This window comes from Triturus cristatus, chromosome 1_2, assembly GCF_964204655.1.
Source record: "Triturus cristatus chromosome 1_2, aTriCri1.1, whole genome shotgun sequence".
In the NCBI taxonomy this organism is placed as follows: domain Eukaryota; kingdom Metazoa; phylum Chordata; class Amphibia; order Caudata; family Salamandridae; genus Triturus; species Triturus cristatus.
In genome coordinates, this window is record NC_140580.1 from 25,125,369 (window position 1) to 25,148,352 (window position 22,984).

The window sequence follows — 22,984 nt, forward strand, 5'->3', positions numbered from 1 at the left end:
AGGGGGGCAGGGGCAACAAACCAACAATACAGGACTTGCAAGAGAGGCTGTTGGAGGGAAGATCTATTACGGGTCAAGGAAGCTAGGGGCGGTCCCCAGAGCCCCGGGAGCCACCACAGAACTGAGCAGGAGAGTGAGTCAGGGACAAAAGGGGCACCTTAATTTGAGCCGGGGTGCCTAGGAACGCTTGCTCCAAAAATGAAGAAAACAGACATATGAGACATGGAATTGGAGGCAGAATACAATGGCAGTTTAATGAGAAGATGCAACTTCAAAGAAACCGCAGAATAGAGACATAAAGTACAAAATACAGAATCCAGATAATCATACAGCTGTCATGATATTCTCTGTATCTCAATTAATGGACTGACAGAGAGAGAGAGAAAACACATCTATAAATGCATCATGAGAAACAAGTTACACCAAGGAAAATGTTACCTAGGGACACTCACATTTACTCTTAGAGCAAGCATTCCTGCAATTACAATACAACATCTTTTAAATGCAAAAGTAAAGAGAACAATGGTTAAACATAACATGACATTTCATATAGGTAAAATAGAATAAGATACTTCAAGCAAAGCAGAGCAAGACATTTTAAGCAAAGGAAGACAAGAGCTCCCAGTTCTTGGGGAAAACCTGCACAGCCTGTTAACCTACATACAGATGGCGAGGTTGTCCGTCGATATCTGTGGGTGCTCCCTTTTTATATCATTTTGTGAGCTCCTTTGCACGCTACATCTACCTACGTATGCTACCCAAAAGCTTTGTCTGCAGATTTTACCAGACATTTCGTCATTTACCCACTTAATGCTGACAATGGACTGGGTGAAAAGGTCAGTCTCTCAGGCCAATCGCTTATCGTAAGTTCCATAGAGCAAGCAGAAAATAATGGGTATTGTACAGGAATTCAATATATTCATGTATAAAATCTCCTCAGTTCTCCTAACTTGACGCTCTGCGGTTGCCACTTCCTTAAAAGCGGGAAACCTGCCCAGGAAGCAAGTACCAGTCCAGGATGCAGCCTACTGTATGTCGACAGCTTCAGGGGGATGTTGAACTTTGATACCGAGCACGGAGCACTCGGGTAGGGTGGGGGCTACTAGTTTGGAGCAGAAGGCCTCGCAGACCTGCCTTCAGACTGCTATACACTAAAATTGCAGAGCTATGGTCAATTTAACAAAGAGGCCTACATATTGAACAGAAGGGCCTACACAGGGGTTTTATGCTGGCTGAGTGGTAAGGATGTCTCAGGATAATTATATAGCAACACAGGACCCGCTGGTCAATTTAATACGGCCTACAAATGCGGCTGGCAGGGCAAGGACAAGGGTCTCATACTTCAGGTGTGGACAGAACGGGCCAGGGGCCCCCTGTGATACAAAATCTACCCTCCTTCAAGGCTGTGGCAATGTAATAGACCATTGTGGGCAGAAGGAAGAGGCAATGGTAGTACAACCATACATGCCAACAGACCCGATTCAGCCAGGAAACGTCCAATGTTTTTAAGCTCAAATGGGCTTTATTTGATCTGTCTCCTGTCTACAATATCCTCTTTTTCAATGTAACTCAAAGGGGAAAATCAATACCCCAGTTTTTTTTCAAAATCTCCCTCTTACCAAGTTCAAAATGTTCGCAAGTATGGTACATTGGATCATGGAAGGAAATGGGATAGGGACATGGACTTGGATAACAGAGGACAGGAGAGACATGGAGAGGTGCACCAAACTGACCCTGCAGGGCAGGCATCAGGGTTTGCAGCAGCACAATACACCACACAGGGCATGCAGGACGGGAGTGCAGCACAACAATCCATAGAAAGCAAGAGGGAGGGGACAGGACCATGCACATGGACAACAGAGAACAGAGGGGCAAGAGGCAATGGTAGCTAGCTGACCATAATGGACAGACAGGAGAGAAGGCTGCAGCATAACAGACCATAAAGGGCAGGAGGGACGGATCAGGGGCATTACAATGGAATAGACAAGCCAGGAGGGAGGGAGTAGGGGTCTGCACATGTAAACAGAGGGCTGGGGGCAAGGGGGCAGGGCAGGAGCAGCAAGATAGCCATGGAGGTCAGGCAGGATGGGCACTAGAAGCAAGACACAACATGAAGAGCAACAGTGAGACTGTGATGGCATACACACAGACCATGGAGGGAAGGTGGGAGGGGGTCAGGGGCAGCTAACTGACCACACAGGGAAGGTGGGAGGGGCCATGGCAGCACAGAAGACCATGCATGGCAAGTGGGAGGGTTAGTGGCAGCACAATGGCTATGATGGGCAAGAAGGAGGGTGCAGGGGCATGCACAAAGGACGATGGAGGATAGAAGGGAGGGTCAGGACCTGTGCACAGACAAGAAAGTTCAGGGGAAGGGGCCTCACAACAGACCACACGGGGCAGGCAGGAGGAGCAGTTGCAGCACAACAGACCAGGGAGGGCAGAAGGGTGTGGCAGTACAATGGACCATGTAGGACAGGAGGAAGAGGATAGAGGCATGGCATGTGGACAGGCAGGGTGGAGGTGGCAGGGACAGGTTACAGTCATCTGACAATGCTAGGCAGGTGGGAGGGGAGTGGCAGCTCAACAGAACACTCAGAGTAGATAGGAGTGGCAGGTCCATGGGACATGGTGGGCAAAAAGGATGGAGCAGGGGCATGCACAAAGACATCGGAGGGCAGGGGGAAGGAGAATAGGGGCAGCAAGCTAAGCACAGAGTTTAAGCAGGAGGTCAATGATGGGGCATAGAATTGGGCAATGGAGGGCAGGAGGAGTGGACTGGTACATCATACTAAATTGAGGGCAGTGGCAGCACATCAGACCATGCATGGCAGGAGGGAGGAGGCTAGTCCATGGATTCACACAACAGAGGATAGGGAGGAGGGGGATGGGGCAGCAAGCTAACTGTTCAGAGAAGGCGGGTATTAGAAACTTTATTGTTTTTAAAACATTTTGTCTGTGCAAACTACTTAAAATATGAACAAGTATGCAGCATAATCTCACTTTTATTCAGGAAGAAGAAGACGTTAGTGACTGTGACTCCGGGCTCACTTGGCAAAAACACCCCCTGACCCTCCACCCCCTATCGCAAAATGTAATGCCCGTGAAAAGGGTAGGTGAACACAGTGTTATATAGAACATAGTCCTGAGAGCACGATTGAAAATGAAAACTAGATATAGTGTATGGTATAAACTATGCACCAAAAAGTTTGATATAAGATGAACCAGGCGTGAAATATAATATGCAATACATTGTGCGCAATGACAGATTCATTGGAGAGCGCGAGATAGCACAGGCACTAGCGCGTGCTATGCGATATGCGCCTTGGAGTGTAATATGCACAGGGCAGTGTTGTGTAACCTAACTAGTCTCTAAAGTTGTAATATAAAATATGTGCTGGGGAGTGTAACGTTGCATATGCACTGTGACAAAGATATGGATCCCAAATTGTAATATGTATGGCATAGCACTGTGCGTTATAACATAGGCATCGAGGAAGGCACGTTAGATGGGGCAATATAACCCGTGCGAAGACAAGTGTGGCATGACATTTTCACGGGGTGGTGTTACAGTGCACATGGGCTAGAGAGTGTCATAGCATATGCACTAGCTAGTGGAATACAATACAGAGGTGTGTGGCACTCGGCAGGCAATGGTGGGTGTAACACAGCATTGGGCTCTGTCAGGAGCGCGCTGTGACTCGCAAGTGATGTTCGTCCCCTTTCCAGAGAGTAAAATAAAAAGTATTACACATCCGGCAGTGGATGTGTGTTTTATTAACTGTGAGGGGGGTTTCTTGCATAGTTTTGGTCGAATTTTTGTCGAATCCCCTTTGAATGGCTTGGTGTGCATGTGTATTAAATGTGCCCGTCAATAGCTACCCATGTTTGTATAAATAAACGACAAGGGTGTCTACCGGGATTAGGCACGGTAGAGCATCAGACATGTCAGAGCTTCACTAGTGGTGTAAATACATTCCACGTGGATTAATTGCATGCATAGTCGCCTTTTAATGAATATCACGCAAATCGTCATGGTGATAGGTACGTACGGTTTGTCCAGCATGTCCTAGGTGTGTCTATAAATATATATTTTTTAAAAATAATAAAAAACAGTGGCCGGCCCTGGGGATTGGGGTCAAAAAAATATAATTAGGAGACAGGCCCTGGGGGATGGGGTCATCAGGGCCAATAAATTAGAATAAGAAGGGGAACCACACAGCCCCCCTTCTTAAAAAAATAAAATAAATAAAAGACTGGCATCGTGCCGGAGGCCATGCCCCCTCCATGCAGCACTCTGCAAACGCGCCCCCAACAGGCATCTCCAGTATGCGCCAGGGAGCTGCGCTGCAGACAGGTGTTCTGAGGCCAAGCCCCTTTTTACACCTCTCTGCAACGCAGCTCTGTGGCGCTTACTGGAGGTACCTAGTGGTCTAGTGTGACCCTAGGGACCCTTAGGATTCAAGGGGACTTAATCTCTCAACTTAGAACAGCCACAGGGCGCGTTTACACAGTGGTGAAGGGAGGGGACGGGGCCTGAGGTGACGTGTGCAAACACGCACCATGGCACGTTTTAAATTGGGGATATAATTTCCCTTCAATACTGAGGGCCCCTGGGGGCTAACTAGCCCACCAAGTGCTTCCAGTAAGCGCCACTGAGCTGCATTGCAGAGAGGTGGTCCAGGCCGTGCCACTTTTTACACCTCTCTGCAACGCAGCTCTGTGGCACTTACTGGAGGTACCTAGTGGGCTAGTTGGACCCTAGGGACCCTCAGGACTCAAATGAACTTAATCTCCCAACTAAAAACGGACACAGGGCGTGTTTACACAATGGTGAAAGGAAGGGACGGGGCCTGAGTTAACGTGTGCAAAAATGCCCTGTGGCCTGTTTTAAGAGGTAGTTTTAATCCCCATGCCCTATTATATACTAGGGGCTTATAGAGGAGGTAAGGCTAATCACAGGGGGACCCCAACGCATAATGTTCCCTAGTGTATGTAGGTGTTTTCACTGTATTCGAAGTGTCTTTTAACATAGCACTGGCTCTAGGACTGGTTAGTCAGACTCAGTTACCACCAGTATCCGTCTGAAAAAGTTGAGGGTACAGGATGATTTTGCAACAAGGCTTCTTTCTGCTCTTCTTTTTGTTCTTTCTGCACGTTATCCTTCTTCCTGCACTTATCTTCGTATTTGAGGACTTCTGTTGCTTCTTTCTGCACTTCTTTTGTTTCTTTCTGTGCATTTTTTCTTCTTTCTTCACATGTCCTATCTCTGTAGGCATAGTTAGAAATTAGCATTTAAAAAACCTTTGAAATTAACAGAAAAAACCATAGGTTTCAGGCACGTTATAGTTAGGAATTAGCATTTAAAAAACCTCAGAAATTCACTGAAAAAACCATAGGTTTCAGGGGTGTTATAGTTAGCTGGACTTTTCACTTGTACAAAACCATTGAAATTCCCCCGTTATAGTTAGTTCAGCTAACTATAACTCGCGCGCCCGCAATGCACTGCTGATGACGTCACATATTACATCACTCATGACATGGTCAGTGACATCACTCATGACATCACTGATGACATCTCAAATGACATCACTGATGACATCACTGATGACATCATCCTTGTGATAGAGTGGCAGACCTCCTCTCACCCTAATATAACCTTTGATACACACATTCAAAAATAGAGACTAAAATTTTCAAAACAATGGACATACCAATACCAGTTACAACAACCTCTTCAGTAATTCTAAGATCCACATACACATCCACTCATTCACCAACAGTCCAATACAGTCACTCATACATGTACTCACTCATCATATGTACTCATACACCTATACATCCTGTTACACAATGCCACTCATCCATAGAGTTACTCACACACATAGTCACTCATGCTAATAAAGAATCAAACATACATTTACTTGCATATACAGTTATACACACACCACCACACTTACTTCTACGGAAACTTACACATACTTAGTCTTTTAAACAATCACTTATAGAAACACATACTTATTCATACAGGAACTCTTTCAATCTCTCACTCTCACATATACTCACATATATACACCAATAGTCACATATACTAGTTTAAAACATATGTAGTTACTCATAAAGACACTATTGAGACAGTCATTCACTCACTAACACACCCATACACACACTCATCCACCCATACAGTCCTGCACACATACTGTGTTCAACACATACAAACAGTGAGTCACTCATTCATGCACCTATGCACTACGTAATACCCCCACCGAACCATGCAGACACTCAGACTGATACTCAAAAAACCAACTAATAACCTATATAGACACCCATGTAGCTACTCACCAACCCATGCAGCCACTTATACACAAAGTGAGAGACTGATACAGATATTTACATATTTAAACATTACTCACTAAGCCATGTATTCACTATGATACACTTAATCAGTCAGTTACACAATCAATTTTTCAAAAACAAATCATCCATTTAGACACTTATATACCCATTTATTCTTCCATCGACCTTGAGATATACATATATAAAACATATTTAATTTTCAGAATAACACACATTCACTGGATGATGTCATCAGTGATGTCATCAGTGATGTCATTTGAGATGTCATCAGTGATGTCATGAGTGATGTCACTGACCATGTCATGAGTGATGTAATATGTGACGTCATCAGCAGTGCATTGCGGGCGCGCGAGTTATAGTTAGCTGAACTAACTATAACGGGGGAATTTCAATGGTTTTGTACAAGTGAAAAGTCCAGCTAACTATAACACCCCTGAAACCTATGGTTTTTTCAGTGAATATATATATATATATATATATATATATATATATAGATATATATACACTCACTGAAAAAAACAACCAAAGGTTACAGGGGCGTTATAGTTAGGGGCAGATTTCACTCATACAAAAACAGAGTAATTCTGCAGTTATAGTTACCTGAGCTAACTATAACTTACGCCCCTCAATGCACTGCTTATGATCTCACATATTACATCACTCATAACATGGTCAGTGACATCACTGTTGACATCACAAATGACATCACTGATGATGCCGTCCAGTGAGTGTAAGTATTTTGTAGGAAATTATGATTGCTAAACATATATACTAAGGCACTATATAAGTTAAAGTAGTATACTAGGTGTACTACTAATGAGTGGTACTACTTTTAATATATATCATGTGAGTGGCTGTGTGACAGTATGTATCCTTTTGCGTATGGGTGTGTGAGTGGCTCTCTGAGTGTATAAGTGACTGTGTGAATAGCTGTGTGGGTGAGTGAGCTGTTTTATGAATGACCGTATTAGTGAGTGAGTGGATGTGTCAGTGGCTGTATGGGTGGATGAATGACAGTGTAAGTGGCTCTGTCAGTGGGAAAGTGGGTATGTAGTGACTGTTTGGGTGAGTGAGTTAGTGTCTGAATGGCTGTATGAGTGAGTGACTGGGTGTATAGGTGGCTATATGGGTGAGTGAGTGGCTGTTTGAATAGGTGTTTCTGTAAGTGACTTTGTTTGTGAGTAACTGTATTGGACAGTAAGTGCCTGTGTGAATGGCTGATGGGTGAGTATAGGGATGTGTGAGTGCTTGCATGGAAGTGTGAATGGGTATATAACTGTTTCGGTGACTGAGTGTATGAGGGCTTGTATGGGTGAGTGAGTGGCTGAGTTGAGAGGCTGATTGGGTGAGTGAGTGGGTGTGTGACTTTGTAGGTAAATACGTGTTTGTGTGAGTAGCTGTATGGGTGAATGTGTGGTTCTGTGACTGGCTGTGTAGGTGAGTAACTGGTTTTATGAGTGGCTGTATGGGTGAATGACTGGTTGTGTGAGTGGCTGTACAAGTGAGTGATTGGATGTGGGAGTGTCTCTATGGAGGAAGGAGTGGATGTCTGAGTACTAGTATAGGTCTGTGAATGGCAGGCATTGTATGGGTGTGTGAGTGAGTATAATAGAGGTTGTATGGGGGTGTGACTAGGTGTGTGAGTGGTTCTGTGGATGATGTCATCAGTGATGTCATTTGAGATTTCATCAGTGATGTCACTGACCATGTCATGAGTGACGTATTATGTGACATCATAAGCAGTACATTGCGGGGGAATGAGTTATAGTTAGCTCAGGTAACTATAACTGCTGAATTCCTCTGGTTTTGTATGAGCGAAGTCTGGCCCTAACTATAACTTCCCTTTAACCTTTGTCTTTTTCTGTGAATTTCTAAGGTTTTTTAAATTCTATTTGCTAACTATAACGTCCACAGAAGGTACCAGGAGGGCTTCTTGGCCCCCAAGGTCTCTCAGGAGTAAAGTGGACTTCATGCCCCAACGAGTAGCGCACCACAAGCCCTGTTTGCAGAGTGGTGAAGTAAGGGGGCGTGGCCTCAAAAGACCTTTTAGCAATCGCGCTGTGTCAGACTTACTTGAGATAAGAGGAGGGGTAGTGGGGCCCCAAGGATGCCCTTTGAGGCCAACTACCCCTCCTGTTACCTCCAGTAAGTCCCACACAGTGGAATTGCTGATACCTTGTATGAGGCAATGCCCCGTTTCTTCACCACTCTGCAAACACGCCTCTTGGCGCACTACTAGTAGGGGGATGAGGTCCCCTTGGCTATTGATGGTCTTTCGGGTCCAACTACTACTCCTGTCACCTCCAGCAAGTCCCACACAGTGAATTTGCTGATAGGTTTTTGGTGGCCATGACACCCTGATCCATCAGTCCGCAAATGCACCTCCTTGCCCCCTTATCCCTTGAGGGTCCTTGGAAGCAAACTAGCCCTCCTGTTACATCCACTAAGACCAACACAGCTGGATTTCTGAGAGGTTGTCAGAGGTCATGCCTCCTTTCTCCACCACTCTCCAAATGTGCCTCCTGGCACACTACTGCTTGGGGAAGAAGTCCGCTTTAGTCCTGAGGCCCTCAAGAGGCAAGGATACCTCATCCCCCCATCATTAGTGCACCAAGAGGCACATCTCTACAATCCCACTGTGTGTGGCTTACAGGAGGTAGCAGGAGGCCTTGTTAGCCACTAAGGACCTGCAGCAGGCAAGGGGACTTCATCCCACAACCAGCAGAATGCCACTGGGGCACATTTGCAGAGTGGTGGAGAAAGGGGGTGCGGCTTCAGGACAGTTTTCGGGCTTTTTTTCAAAGGCAAGGGGGGCTGTGTAGCCCCCTTCCCTGGGCCAATTTCGGCCCCTGGTACCCCATCCTCCAGGATCAGGCATGTTAACATTGTAGAGGAGGGCTGCATGACCCCCTCCCTGGCATGATTTTGGACCCAGGGACCCCATCCCCTGGGGCCCAGCCTTTTCTTTAAAAATAGATGTATTTAAAGGGAGGGGGGCAAGTTGCCTCCCTCCCAGGACATATTCAGCCCCGGGAACCCCATCTCCCTGGGCCTGCCCCTTTTTTTTAATATTCTATCAATAAGAGAAAAGGGTGGGGGGCTGTGCAGCCCCCCTTCGGAGCTGATTTCAGCCCAGTGACCCCATCCCCCAGGGCCCGGACTGTAGTGTCTCAGCATCTGCATTTAAAGCCTGTTCATAGTTCATTCGACTAATGGGGAAGGGAGTCGGGCGCCATTGTCTCTGGCCTTCTTAAAGGTTATTTTGATCAACTTCAACGCTTCCACTGAATTTGGAAATATGGAAATTTTCTCATCGTGTTGCACACAGTAGTGAGCAAGGCAAAGAATGGAGCAACATTTTCACATCTGAGTAGGCCCTCTTCACCGCCCGCACCACCACTTAGAGTCAGGGTAACTCGAGATGAAAGAGCCCTAGAATTGATGTGGGCCTTGTCTCAGGTGAGGCCTAAAACCACAGCATGGTCCCGATAGTTAAGTAGCCGAACAATCCAATCCATGGGCGAGGAGGGGCCTCAGGTGGAGGGTCTAGGCCGCAGTGATCAGTGATCTCTGTCGACAACCCAGCAGTCTGAAAAAGCAGAATTGTCAAACAGGGTGACAAGTAGTGTTTTGATAAAAGTCTCCGGTTTACCCATGCTCGTTGTTTTCGCTTTTTCGGTGTTTCAGATGTTATAGTATTCCTTTGGGATCTCAACTCTATACCTTCGTTTTAGGCAGCTATTTTAGCAAAGTTGTGCTCCATGTGTGTTTTTGTGCTCTGTAGGAATGGGGTATCATCCTCGAATCAAAATGTGGTGTTCCTCTTCATTTAGGGGGTCACCATGCCAGTCCAGATCAAACCTGCTGAAATTTATCAGAGGAAAACAGCCCATAAAAATGACAAAAAATGCTGGACTCGGATGCTAAATACTCATGCTGCATGTTACGCATCATCTTAAAGTTAAACACTCAGAATAGGAGGCATTTACCATATGTGGTAACTACCTCGCCCTTTTCCATCCAACCGGTTATGAAGGCTTTGATGTGCTTCCATCAACCTCTTTGCTTTCCATCTATCATACAGCTTTGAGCATATGCAACCCAATATATAGCCAGTGATTTACTGACCCAGTAAAAGCATATCTGAATTATTGCAGCGAATATCAGATCGAATAGCCGCAGACAATCGGGCAATCCCTTAGCTTTCTATCCTGTGTGAATCTAAAGACTAGAAGAGGAGTGTTTGGTCCCATCTCATCCCGACTGATGTCTAATACACACTGCCTCCCAGTGTTTTGCAAAGTTGGGGCATTCATCAAACATACACCCATCATCTGCTGCTTGCACTTCACATCTGGGCAGATGGCTGTAATCGATGGCTAGAATCTTTTGATAGTTTGATTGCTGGTGACTTCAAAAGACTACAAGGGAGTCATATCACATTGCCACATATTGTTATATTTGTCTCAATTGAAGACAAACTAGTTAGAGCAACATGTACACCAACATTGCACCCGAATAGTGCAACTCTGGGACATCGAGATAACAACTGAAGCTACTATACAGCTAGTGACATTTTGAATGTTGATTGTGGTTACAGTACAAAGGACCACTTCTCGCATGCCTCTCTGTGCTTGGGTTACTGGGTGCAGCTTAGTCCAATGGCATCTTGCAGAGACGTGCAGCAGTTCTAAGAATTCTGCAACAATTAATACGTGTCTTTCTGAAAAATAGCATATCTTGAATTTCATTATAGATTTAGACAAACCACACTGCATATTCGAAGTTGAAAAATGCACACCCAATGGACCAAGGGGGTCCTTTAGGTATGGGCCATACTACCTGTTTCCACAGCTCCGAACCACCCTGCTTGCTGCTGAATTGCTGGCGAGAATGATGCGTGGTGCTTACACTGGAGGTTTTTCTTTGTAATTCAAATATGCCAACCCGTGTGTCGTCATGGGTAAATGGCCTAGCTGGGGCCATATTACAGTAAGGGAACACTGTCCCCATTTGTGCTGCAGTTCTCCTTTAAATAGTTGTGCTCGGCAGGCACATATGGGGACAGTGCTCCCTATTACTGATAATTTGCGGCCCCACGAGCAGCCATGAGTTGCACTGCCCTACGGGCAGCACATTAGTGAAAAACAGAGTGGATGATTGAAGCAGCCAATCGCCCTTTCACAGTGAAGGCCGCACCCGGCCGTACTACAAAGAGGGGACAGAGATCTCCTGCAGGTGGGTATAGGGAGTCAATGCACCCACCTGCAGGGGGATGTCTGGAGGAGTCCATAAGATCCCTTATCCCCACTCCAGATTGGCACCCTCAGGGGCACACTAAATGTGTGGCACCTCTTAGGGATGCACAGGCAGTGTGCCTCTGTGCCCCGTCCATAATATGGTGTAGATGTGGAAGCAAAATATGTCCCTCATTTGCATGGGGCCACACTCCCAAGCAATTAAGGGAACACCCCTTTAGGATACTACCGCTATTACATGCGTACCCACTACATCTGTATTACAGAAGCGGCTGCACAAATGTCTGTGGCCCCTTCTGCGATATAATTGTGCCTCGGGGTGCAGAAAGTATACTCAAATTGCGCCAGAGGAGCTACCATATTACACTCATCCATACAAGCAAGTGCTTATTTTGAGCAGGTGGCTTCCGGTGCTCAACTCTGGCACTTAATTGTGAACACCAACACTGCCTGCGAGATTGCAGCACTTTTGGTCTAATTTAGAGATGAGCACAACCACATTTGTTTATTCATTCAATATACATTAAAATGACTAATACCTGCCACCCAAGTGATTCCTATAGCTTTGGGAGCCTGGAGTACTCTGAACTGTTAGCAGTTGTGTGCGCACTGTCATTGGCAGTGCTGGCAGGAGCAATTGGTGGTGTAAGTTGAAGTGGCTCTGACACTATTTTTTCACAAATTAAGAACTGAATGCAGGAGAAGATAAAACATGTCACCCACTCTATGGGAAAAACCCGCCAGCACGCCTGGGCTTTGCTTTTTGTTTTCTAAAACAAATCACTGCTTTGGAGTTTGTCTTTCGAAAACTAAAAAAATGCCATCTGGCTTGCCGTGTCATGCCAGACAGATAAGGCCTGAGTCACAAAGGTAACGTTAGACAAAAGTCTAACTTTAAGACTTTCGGTATTCAGGAAGGGCATGTACTACTCGTAAATGTGCCCTTTGTGAATACCGAGATTCGTAAAGCTAGACTTTCGTCTAAGGTTCGTCTAAGGTTACCTTTGTGAATCGGGCCTTTTGTTTTCACCAAATTGTCTCCCGCTATATCATTGGGACCAATTTAGGGATTAAAGGCCGTCAATCTAGTGACTGACTTTAATATGGCGGGTAGAACATCAGTGGCCTAACGAAACATGAGGGGAACCCCCCCCCCCCCCCCCAACCCCCCCCCCCCCCCCCTGCAAGGTGCACGGAGGGGCCCGCTCCGGATTAAATCAGGCGCTCTCAGACAGCTGCTGTGCTGGAGGGGCCCCCACACCACGGGGGCTGCAGGAGCCTGTGTTACGCGCCACTGTAGAACATAGCACGTTTGGTAGAAATGGTGCCCCGCTGTCGCAGGTGTTTCACATTTTCGCACTAAACTCTAGGGATGAAATCATTTTGAGTTTTACGGATTTTCTCAGATGAGGTACCAGGTCTTTTGAACTGCTAGAAATCGCAGTTAATTGTCAGTCCGAATGAACCCATCAACTATACCTGTAAATGAGCTGTTTAAAATTTAGAACAAATGTCATCAAGAAAACTGTAAATGTAGGAGGTTTTGAATAACTATCAGTGTCTTGCTTGAGTACGTGAACAAATATTTTTTCATAGTATTTTTGATTTTGATGTCCATGGGTTAAGAACTTTAGAAGTAAGCAAGCACCGTTTAAAATAAAAACCTGATTTTAAAAATGCGCTGCGAGTAAGTCATGCAGCGCCCTCTGGGCAGAAGACCTCAAAATGCAGTGCTCATTATAGGAACACAACACACATATCTATGTATTACCATAAAACATTGATAACGTAAGAAGTTTGCACAAATAGTCATTTGCTGATTCATTCTTTCATAATCCTTTTGGAAGTAATCTTACGGAAGACATTACCTGAACTGCAAACCAGTATGTTGCTTACAATGGTGTAATCTCACAAAAAAGGCACTTTTGCCTTCTTCTTACAAGAGAAATCCTCAGTACTCGCAAGTAAGAAATCATTAGGGGAATTGGGGTGGCAGCATGCAAACTTTGAGCCCAATGTTGATGGGCGAGCAAACGTGGAGCTAACTACCAGAATAGACATTGCAACATTGTCTCAATTTCCTTTGTTTCCATTTGAATTTGGTGGGGCTTATTTAGAAGAACTGACGCATCCACATTGATGCGTCAGATTTCTTGCACCTTCCGACAATGCCCTAAAGACGCCATGGTTGCGATGTATTTACAATACAGTGCTTCATGGCGCAAGGATTCACAGACCTGTCAGAAATTCAGACGCATCTTTTGCCGCTAAAGTGACGCATTGCTGCAGTTGGTCATAAGAAAGATGCCACACAAGCAATTCGTCAGAACATAAAGGCGAGTCTCATGTTAAAAGCCCTGCCCTTATGCCTGGTTTTGGAAGGAGAAGGAATTTGATACAGTTAAGTCGTAGAGTGATGCAGTTAAAAGTTGTAAATTTCACTGCATGGGTTCTATGCTTTAAACATGATAATGCCTACCCTGCATACATTAAACCTGGCCCAGTAATAGGGTGATGCATTGGGCCAGGAGCAGTGTGGAGCGCTGATTGTGCCATCTCTGTGTAAAAAAAAATGAAGTCGCAGCCGCTCTAGCTCCTTGTAAATGTGCCCCGGTGTATCACCGTTTCTTGTGCAAAATCTTTCCGTATCGCCAAAGCTTTTTCGATTCCGACACTTCTGCGCCATTTTTTGCATGCGATTTCCTTGGATACCGCCTAGTTGTATTTCCGTCTTTGCTGTCGGTAGCAGTATCTCGTGGCTAGTTTGCTGATATTGTTATGTGTACTGTGTTGAATTTCAGTCCATAACACATTTGAGATTGTCATTTTGTAGTCATCAAGAAGGAGGTTATTTTTGACATCCTGATCTGTATTGTGGGGGTGGGGGGAAGTATTTTTGAGGATTAGGTAGTGCAGTGCCTCTAAATATAATCCTGGATTTTTTACATCTTTTTTGTGTTTGAAATGTCGGCAACTGCAGCAATGATGTGGCACAAATTCATGTTTTCCTGTGCCAATGTCAAGTGCTACAACACATGCCAAGTCAGCAGCAAAATGTATCAGAAAACAAAGAGCAACATGAGTTGACAACCCTGGGGAGCAAATATTTAGTGCATGCGGGTAAACATATTTTCCATGTTTGAGGGACAAATGTAGAAGGTATACCATGGTGATGGGATATCACCCTCCACATACCAGATTTGATCAAGCTTCACTTGGGGCCAATACATTTCATGAATGTGGTTATCCCTTTATTGGTCGTTTTCCAGCCTGTGCTCCATTTTGTAGAATGTGACACTTTTCAAGGCCCTGTTGCTATGTCTGAATGTGTGTCACAGCTGGTGGTCTGGGGATATCAGTGAGATGTCCTGAATGCCATGCTGAGGCATCCTTCAAAATTCATAATTATTTCCAAGATATCAGAAAAAACAATAGCATCAACTGTGTGTTTTATATCCTCATAGGAATACCTATTGCAGTTGTCTCTGTTCATTGCACACTTTTGCATCTAATCCCGTCTCGTATCTAAGAGCAGATGTTCAGGAATCCTAAAATACATTGCACAATTAGTTTTTAAATGGCATGTATTGTGGATCTCATCATCACTCAATGTGATTTATCCTGGATCTGCCCATGATGCATGCATTTTGCAGAGTAGTGCCATGCCTCTGGTGATGGAAAGTGTTGGAAATGGGTTTTCTGGTTGGCTACGGTAAGCACCTAAGCCGGGCAGAATCCACCACTCTAGTCAAGATAAGGGTATTACTTGTCTAAAATAACCCCTGCTCACCCCCTTAGTAGCTTGGCACGAGTAGTCAGGCTTACCTCAGAGGCACTCTGCAAAGCCTTTGCACTTAAGAAACAGTAACACAGTGAAGACGCCACAAAAGGAAGCCACACCAGTTTATAAAAATATCCAATATTTAGATGTGTAAAACAAGGCCAAAACTGTAAAAATCCAGCATACACTTCTCATAATACGAATAATGCAAAAATAGGCTTTATATACAGTCCTTGAAGTTGATAGCTTCATCAGGGACTATCACAGCATTGTGAACAAACAAATCTAAGGTTCTGGGTGGTCATGGTGTTGCAGGCCAGCTCCGGTGTCGAGGAGACCCATAAAACAGTACCTTTGGAGATGCAGGGCATCGGACCTTGCAGTGAGGTCCGGATGAGTGGCGTCGGCAGGCGTAAGTTCTGGAAGTCGGTGCAGGAGTCAATGGGCCCTTGAAGTCACAAGCGTTGCAGGTCGAACTCCGTGAGTTTGAAGTCATGCGTGCCGGTGTCGGCAGGTGTCAGGTTTTCGGTGTGAAGCGGAGCGATGCGACATGTGATGACCTCAGGACACGGTGCAGGTAGCGGCTCGGTAAAAGTCATCCAGTGGTGTCGATGAGACCAGGGCTGCAGTGCGAAGCTGGGTGGTGACCGTTGCGGTGCTGACAGGTCACGGTGCAGGCAGCGGCAAAGTCGTTGCAGAAGCACAGTTGGTGTTAGAATCAACGCTGCGGTGCGAGATAGGGCAATGTGGTGTGTGGGGCCTTCCTGTCACAGTGAAGGCAGCGGCATAGGTTGATGAACTGGAGGCAATGGCACTGACTTCGCTGGTCCATGGCTGCGGTGTGGGACGGAGCAATGTGTTGTGTAACTTCCAAGTGGTGCCCCCCCAAACCATGGTGCAAGCAGCGGCTTCGATGTCAGCATGGAGCGGCAGCGTTGGTGAAACCAAGGCTGCAGTGCGAAGCAGGATGGTGCTCCGTGTTCTGCACAAGAAGTGTCTACAGGTCACAGTACAGGCAGCAGCATTTGTGACAGCGTTACTGCATCATTACTGATAGCAGGGTGGCAGTGTGAAGCAAGGCGGTGCAGAGTGCAGTGCCTACAGGTCACAGTGCAAGCAGTGGCTCTGTGGTGGGGGCAGACAGTGCCGTCAATGAGACCCGGGTTGCAGTGCGAAGGGCGATGGTGCTCTCTGTTGTGCCTTTGGATCACGGAGCCAGCAGGAGCACCTTTGAGGGCTTTGGGTTACCTTTCTCCTCTGTGGAAGCTGAAACATCCAGTTCCAGGCCGGTACCCAGCAGATGTTGAAGTCTTTGATTTCCATGAGACTTCCAACAGGGGGCAAGCTCTACAGCAAACCCTTGGAGATACATAGTATGCAGAAAGAACAGTCCAGTCCTTTACCTGCCCTAGATAGAAGAGGTAACTGTAGTCCATCCCAACAAAGCAACAACAGCAAAGGGGCAGTACTCCTCCTGGCAGCTCTTCCAGCTCTTCTTCCTGGCAGATTCCTTAGTCCAGAAGTCATCTTAAGTTCTGGGGTCAGGGCCACAATATTTATACCACATTTTTCTTTTAAGTTGGTACAAAAACATACTTCCTTTGGCACACATAAACGAGATCTGCCTGGCTTAGGCCAGGTTTATTGCAGGAGGTGGAGAAAGCTTTGTGAAAGGCAGCCACAGTCCATTCAGGTGCAAGCGACAACTGCTCCCACTACTCTAAATGCAGCCAGGTATACTCACCCTGGCTATGAGTCACCCAGGAAAGGCAGGACACACCTCAAACCTCCCCCCCTTGTGTCTGTCTAGTGGGAATGCACATCCCCAGCTCCTGTCACTCCAATCCCAGACGGTGAATGCACAAATGGCAAAGGCACACAGGATGGTTAAGAAAGAAAATGCCCACTTTATAAACGTGCCATTTTCAAACACTCAATATAAAAATCATCTTCAATAAAATATGTATATTTAAATTGTGAGTTCAGTAATCCTAAACTCCATTTTCGATTTTGTCTCAATGGAAAGTTACGCTTGTAAGAGGTTACAAGACAGCTCCCATGTTAACCTATGGGACAGATAGCCTGTCAATAGCGAAATACAAAATACACAGTATTTCACTATTAGGACATGTAAAACACACTACTACATGTCCTCCATTTCACACTTAGTGCACCCTGCCCATGGGGCAACCTTGGGCCTACTTTGGAGGTGACTTACATGTAAGAAAAAGGAAGATTTTAACCTGGCAAGTGGGTGCATTTGGCAGGTCGATATTGCAGTAAAACAACATGCACACTCTGCAGTGGTAGGTCTGAGACACCTTTGAATCTTGTGTGAGTGGCACAACCAGTGCTGCAAGCCTACTAGTAGCATTGGATTTACAGGCCCTGGGCACACACAGTGCACTGTACTAGGGACTTGCTAGTGAATCAAATATCCCAATCATGGAAAAACAATGATAACACAATTTACACGGAGAACATATTCATTTTAGCACTGAATAGCAGTGGTAAAGTGCCCAGAGTCCTAAAACCAACGGAAAATAGGTAAAAAAACGGAAGTTAAAAAGCAAAACGTCTGGAGGTAGACCCTCTAAAAAACCCGAGTCTAACAGAAAGTTAAAGCATGAATGAAACTTTTCTGATTGGTGAATGTATGTTTGCCTTGTCTCCATCAAAAAATCAGGGTTACACTTACATGAACAAGAGAGCTAGTTCATATCAGTCCTATATACCTATTCTAAGACTTTGAAGTGTCTAAATAGCATTTGCCTCACTCAAAAACTATCCATGTTAAAAATGAACCATAGACAATACAGCTTCTAAACAGACATCAGTGATTGCCTCCCCATTTTTCCAGCAATTCTTCTGCACTTCATGAAGTGTCAAGAAATTTCTGATTTCAATATAATGCACTTTAGACACTTAAAAGTCTTAAAAATAGGCCACAGCTCTACTCTGTGCTAGTGCGCATGTTCATGATACATTCCCAGTTGTCAAAGAAAAGTAGAGCAGTTATGCCTCCTACTTACAATGTTGTAAATATTTTCTCTTGTAGGTGACAGTGCATAACCACTTAAACCATGGATCCTTACCACATTTTTGATGCCAACGAGTCCCAGTGCAAAACGTTATAATGCAGCACACACAAGAATGCCTGGCAAAACTAAATGCATCTTTGGTCTTCTGAAGGGTTGCTGGGACTGCCTGGATATGAGTGGAAGAGAACTACTGTATACGTTAGACAAGGTATGTGTCCTGTGGTGCTGTGCTCCATAATGAACAACATTGCTGTTAACAAGCGAGTTGCCATCCCAGTTAAGCCTTTCATTCTGGATCTTGATCACTGCTTGCTGCACATGAAGAGGCTGTTTAACCCCTTCTATGCTCTTGACGGAATGGTTCCCTCATGAGTATAAGTGCCAGTGTGCTCATAACAGAACCATTCCATCATGAGCACACATTAAAAAAATCCCTCTGGTGATTTCCCTTTTTTTTGCTTTGGGAGGTGGGGAAGAGCTTCCCCAACCTCCCAAAGCATAGTGTCTGTTTTCCTTGTAATGACAATCGCGTGCATGGCGGGCTGTCGTCATTACAATGAAAACAAAACTAAAACTTAGTTTCAGTTTCACAGGTTTGGTGCTTGTGGGGTTATCTCAGCCCCCTGAGCACCGAAAAACATGGGAGGGGCATCATTGGAAAGGCAAGGATCTCACCTTTCCAATGGTACCCTTCCCTAGTGGACCCCTGCTTGGGGATTGCCCCAGGAGGGTGATCCCCAAGCAGGGATCCACCCACTAGCCACCAGGGAGGGGGGAACGGCCCCTTGGGCAAGGGCCTTTGCTCCCTCAATAAAATTATGCCAGACAGCCTTTCTGCCCCCTGCACAGGCAGAAGGCACCCTAGGCGCCTGGGATTTTTTTTATATGCCAGGTGTGAGGGCTGCCCAGAATTGGCATGCCAATGCCCCCACCCTATCCCCAAAGAAGGCACAAGTCTTTCTGCCCCCCCAGGAGGCAGATGGGGGCAAAAGCCCCTGATCTGCCCCCTTGGGGGGGGGGGCAGAAAGCCCACTAGGCCCCTGGGATTTTTTTATTTTATATATATGTAGGGTTAGGGGCTGCCAAGAATGAGCATGCTAATGCCTACACCCAAAAAAAGGCCCCTTATCTGCCCCCCAGAAGGGCAGAAAGCCCATTAGGCACCAGGGATTTTTGTTTTCTCCAAAGTTCGGGGTGGGTGCTGCCCAGAACGGAATGCCAATGCCCCCACCCCCCAAACAAATGCCACAGTCTTTTTGCCCCAGGAGGCAGATGGGACAGTAGCCCCTGATCTGCCCCCCCCCCCCCGAGGAGGGGGGTCAGAAAGCCCACAGGGCACCAGGGATTTTTATTTTAAGATATGTAGGGGTGGTGGCTGCCTAGAATGGGTATGCTAATGCCCCCACCCAAAAAAAATATTACAGTCTTTCTGCCCCCCCTGGAAGCCAGATGGGGCAATAGCCCCTATTTGACCCCCAGGGGGAGGGCAGAAAGCCCACTAGGCACCAGGGATTTTTTCCCCAAAGTTCAGGGTGGGGGCGGCCCAGAATGGGCATGCCAATGCCCCGAACCCCCCCAAAAAATGCCACGGTCTGTCCGCCACCCCCTGGAGGCAGATATGGCAGAAGCCCCTTATCTGCCTCCCGGGGGGTGGTGGAAAGACCAATAGGCATCAGGCAATATCTGTTTTTTTAATTCAGGGGTGTGGGCTTCCCAGAATGGGCATACCAATGCCCCCACCACACCCCAAAAAAATGCCACAGTCTTGCCACAGTCTTTCTGCCCCCCCAGGAGACAGATTGGGGCAGTAGCCCCTGATCTGGCCCCCAGGGGGCGTCAGCGAGCCACTTAGGTAATTTTGATGTCTCCTCAATACGTTTTGGGCCCTTGCCTGTTGCGGGTACTTGACCCACCCACACAAGTGAGGTACACATTTTTCTCAAAAGACTTTGGGGAATGTGGGTTAGGTGGAATTTTGTGGATCCACGCAGTTTCCAGAACTTTCCAACACAGAAATGTGAGGAAAAGATTTTTTTTAAAACAAATTTTGAGGTTTGCAAGAGATTCTTGGTAACAGAACCTGGTGAAAGCCAGACAAGTCACCCCATCCTGGATTCCATTGGGAGTCTAGTTTAAAAAAATGTATAGGTGTGCTAGGTTTCCTGTTAGACCTGGCACCATTGGCGTGGGTCTCCCTTCCATTTTTTGCTGTTGCCTCATGTGTTTTTGCTGGTTATAGAAGCTTTGGGCACTGTGCCACTGCTGTTCAGTGCCACAGTGCAAGTGCTCCCTATGGTCAATTGATGTATGGATTAGTGACTCCATGATTGGCTTGATTGGTTTACTTGTCAGACCCTAGTACAGTGCACTGTGTGTGCCCAGGGCTTGTAACCAATGCTGCTGGTGGGCTTGCAGCACTGATTGTGCCACCCACCGGAGCAGCTTGTAAAGTGTGTCTCAGGTCTGCCACCGCAGAGCCTGTGTGCAGTTTGGTACTGGCATGCTGACTAGGGCAAGTGCACCCACTTGCCAGTCCCTAAACCTCCCTTTTATATATATTAGTCACCCCTATGGTATGCCCAAGGGTAGGATGCATTGTAGGTAAGAGGTAGGACATGCCCTGATGTGTGTGGCATGTCCTAATAGTGAATTACAGCCATTTTCATTTTTCACTATTGCAAGGCTACCTGTTCTCCATAGGCCAGAATGGGCAGTTTGATTATTACATTTTATAATCCTAACTGACTCAGGGAACATGGTAGAAATTCGAGGTTAGTATGCTTGAACTCAGAATGATACAATACATCTTTTAGTAAAGTTGGTTTTAATATTCTGTGTTTGAAAATGCCACTTTTAGAAAGTAGGCATTTTCTTGTCTAACCATCCAAACCTGCCTCTGCTAGGCTGTGTATTCCTTGTCTGGAGTTTGAGTGACAGGGCTGGGGGATTCCAGGAGACAGGGTGAGTCAGCCCAGTGGTGAATAGAGAGATCTGCATCTAGATGGGAGGGAGGAGTTGCACCTGGGACCTGAATAGGGCTGGGCCTTCCCTCCACAATACTGGCTCCACCTCCTGTGGTGTGTCTGATGTCCCTGCCTGCACTGTGAAAGGAACGCAGGAGACATGTCAACAAAGTGCTCCAGGACTGACCAGAACTGGTTTGGACTACCCAAAGGCCTCTCTGCCTTCAGAGAACAAAGAGAAAAGTAGTATAAATATTGGGACCCAGACCCAAGAACTTTAGATCACTTCTGGGAATCAAGACAAACCTTTGCTGAGGAGAAGAACCAGGAAGCTGAAGGAGGAGACTACCCCTGTGCTGTGTGTTTGGGGGTTGGCCTGCAGTGGTTGCTTCATTACCAAAGAGAGGAGAAAAGGACAGAGTGTGCTTTCTATCAACTTGAAGAAGAATCTCCAAGGGCTTGAACTAGAGCTTGCCTCCTGCCTGAAGTCTCAGGGATACAAGACTTCACCAACCAGCTCCCCCTCTGAATTCCCTTGCTGGGAATTTAAGGGCCTGCTGTTGGGCTGGGTCTTCTGAGAGACTGCGTGTCGTTGGGAGCTGGAAGCGCGAAGCTACAACGAGAAGCGTGTTGCCGCATCAGCCGCTGTCATCGCATCGCCGAGCAAGCGAGCCGCCGCTGCCGCTGTCATCGCATCGCCGAGGAAGCGAGCCGCCGCTGCCATCATCGCATCGCCGAAGCACGGCGCATCGCCAGAGAAGCGAGACGCTGCCACAGAGGTCATCGTTGCATCACTGGAGAAGCGCGTTGCAGGACCTGTCGCGGTTCCAAAGATCATCGAGTCGCTGCACGGTCGTCAGGCGTGCACGCATCACATCAACGTTGTCGCATTGCAACCAAGACGCCATTTTGTTGCATCGCACCGGAGAAGAGTATCGCATCGAGGTGCCAGCGTGTCACATTGCACCGGAGAGCAGTAAGAAATCGACGCATCAACTCCCCACACAGTAAGGAAGCGAGCATCAACTCCCCTGCGCAGCAGTAAGGAAGGGACACATCCACTCCCATGCGTGTAGGAACTGACGCATCACCTTCCCTGCAACCATTTTGTTTTCTTTGCGCTACGCATCTAAGGTACATTGAGGGTAAAGTGTTGCATTTACAACTTGAGAGAACTGAGCTATTTTATAACATTTGAGAGACTATTTGTGAGTACAGTATTGTGGATTTTTGTCGTTTGGTCTTGTGTTAATTCTATTTAAAAATACTTATTTTTATAATACAACCTGTGTGGTGTCCATTTGTAGTGTTGTCACTGTATTACTGTATGTGTTCACAAATGCTTTACACACTGCCTCTAAGATAAGCCTGCCTGCTCGTGCCAAGCTACTAAGAGGGTGAGCAGGGGTTATTTTAGGAGTGTAGCCCCATGCCCTGACTAGACGCAAGGGTCCCTATTTGTCACAGGTACCTACCTATGCCAACTAGAAACCCCCAATTCTAACATTTCTCTAGTTGCCGGCAGAGCAAGGATTCAAAATCTACAGCTTCGCACTTTGCCAAAAAAAAGGTCAGTTTTCACTG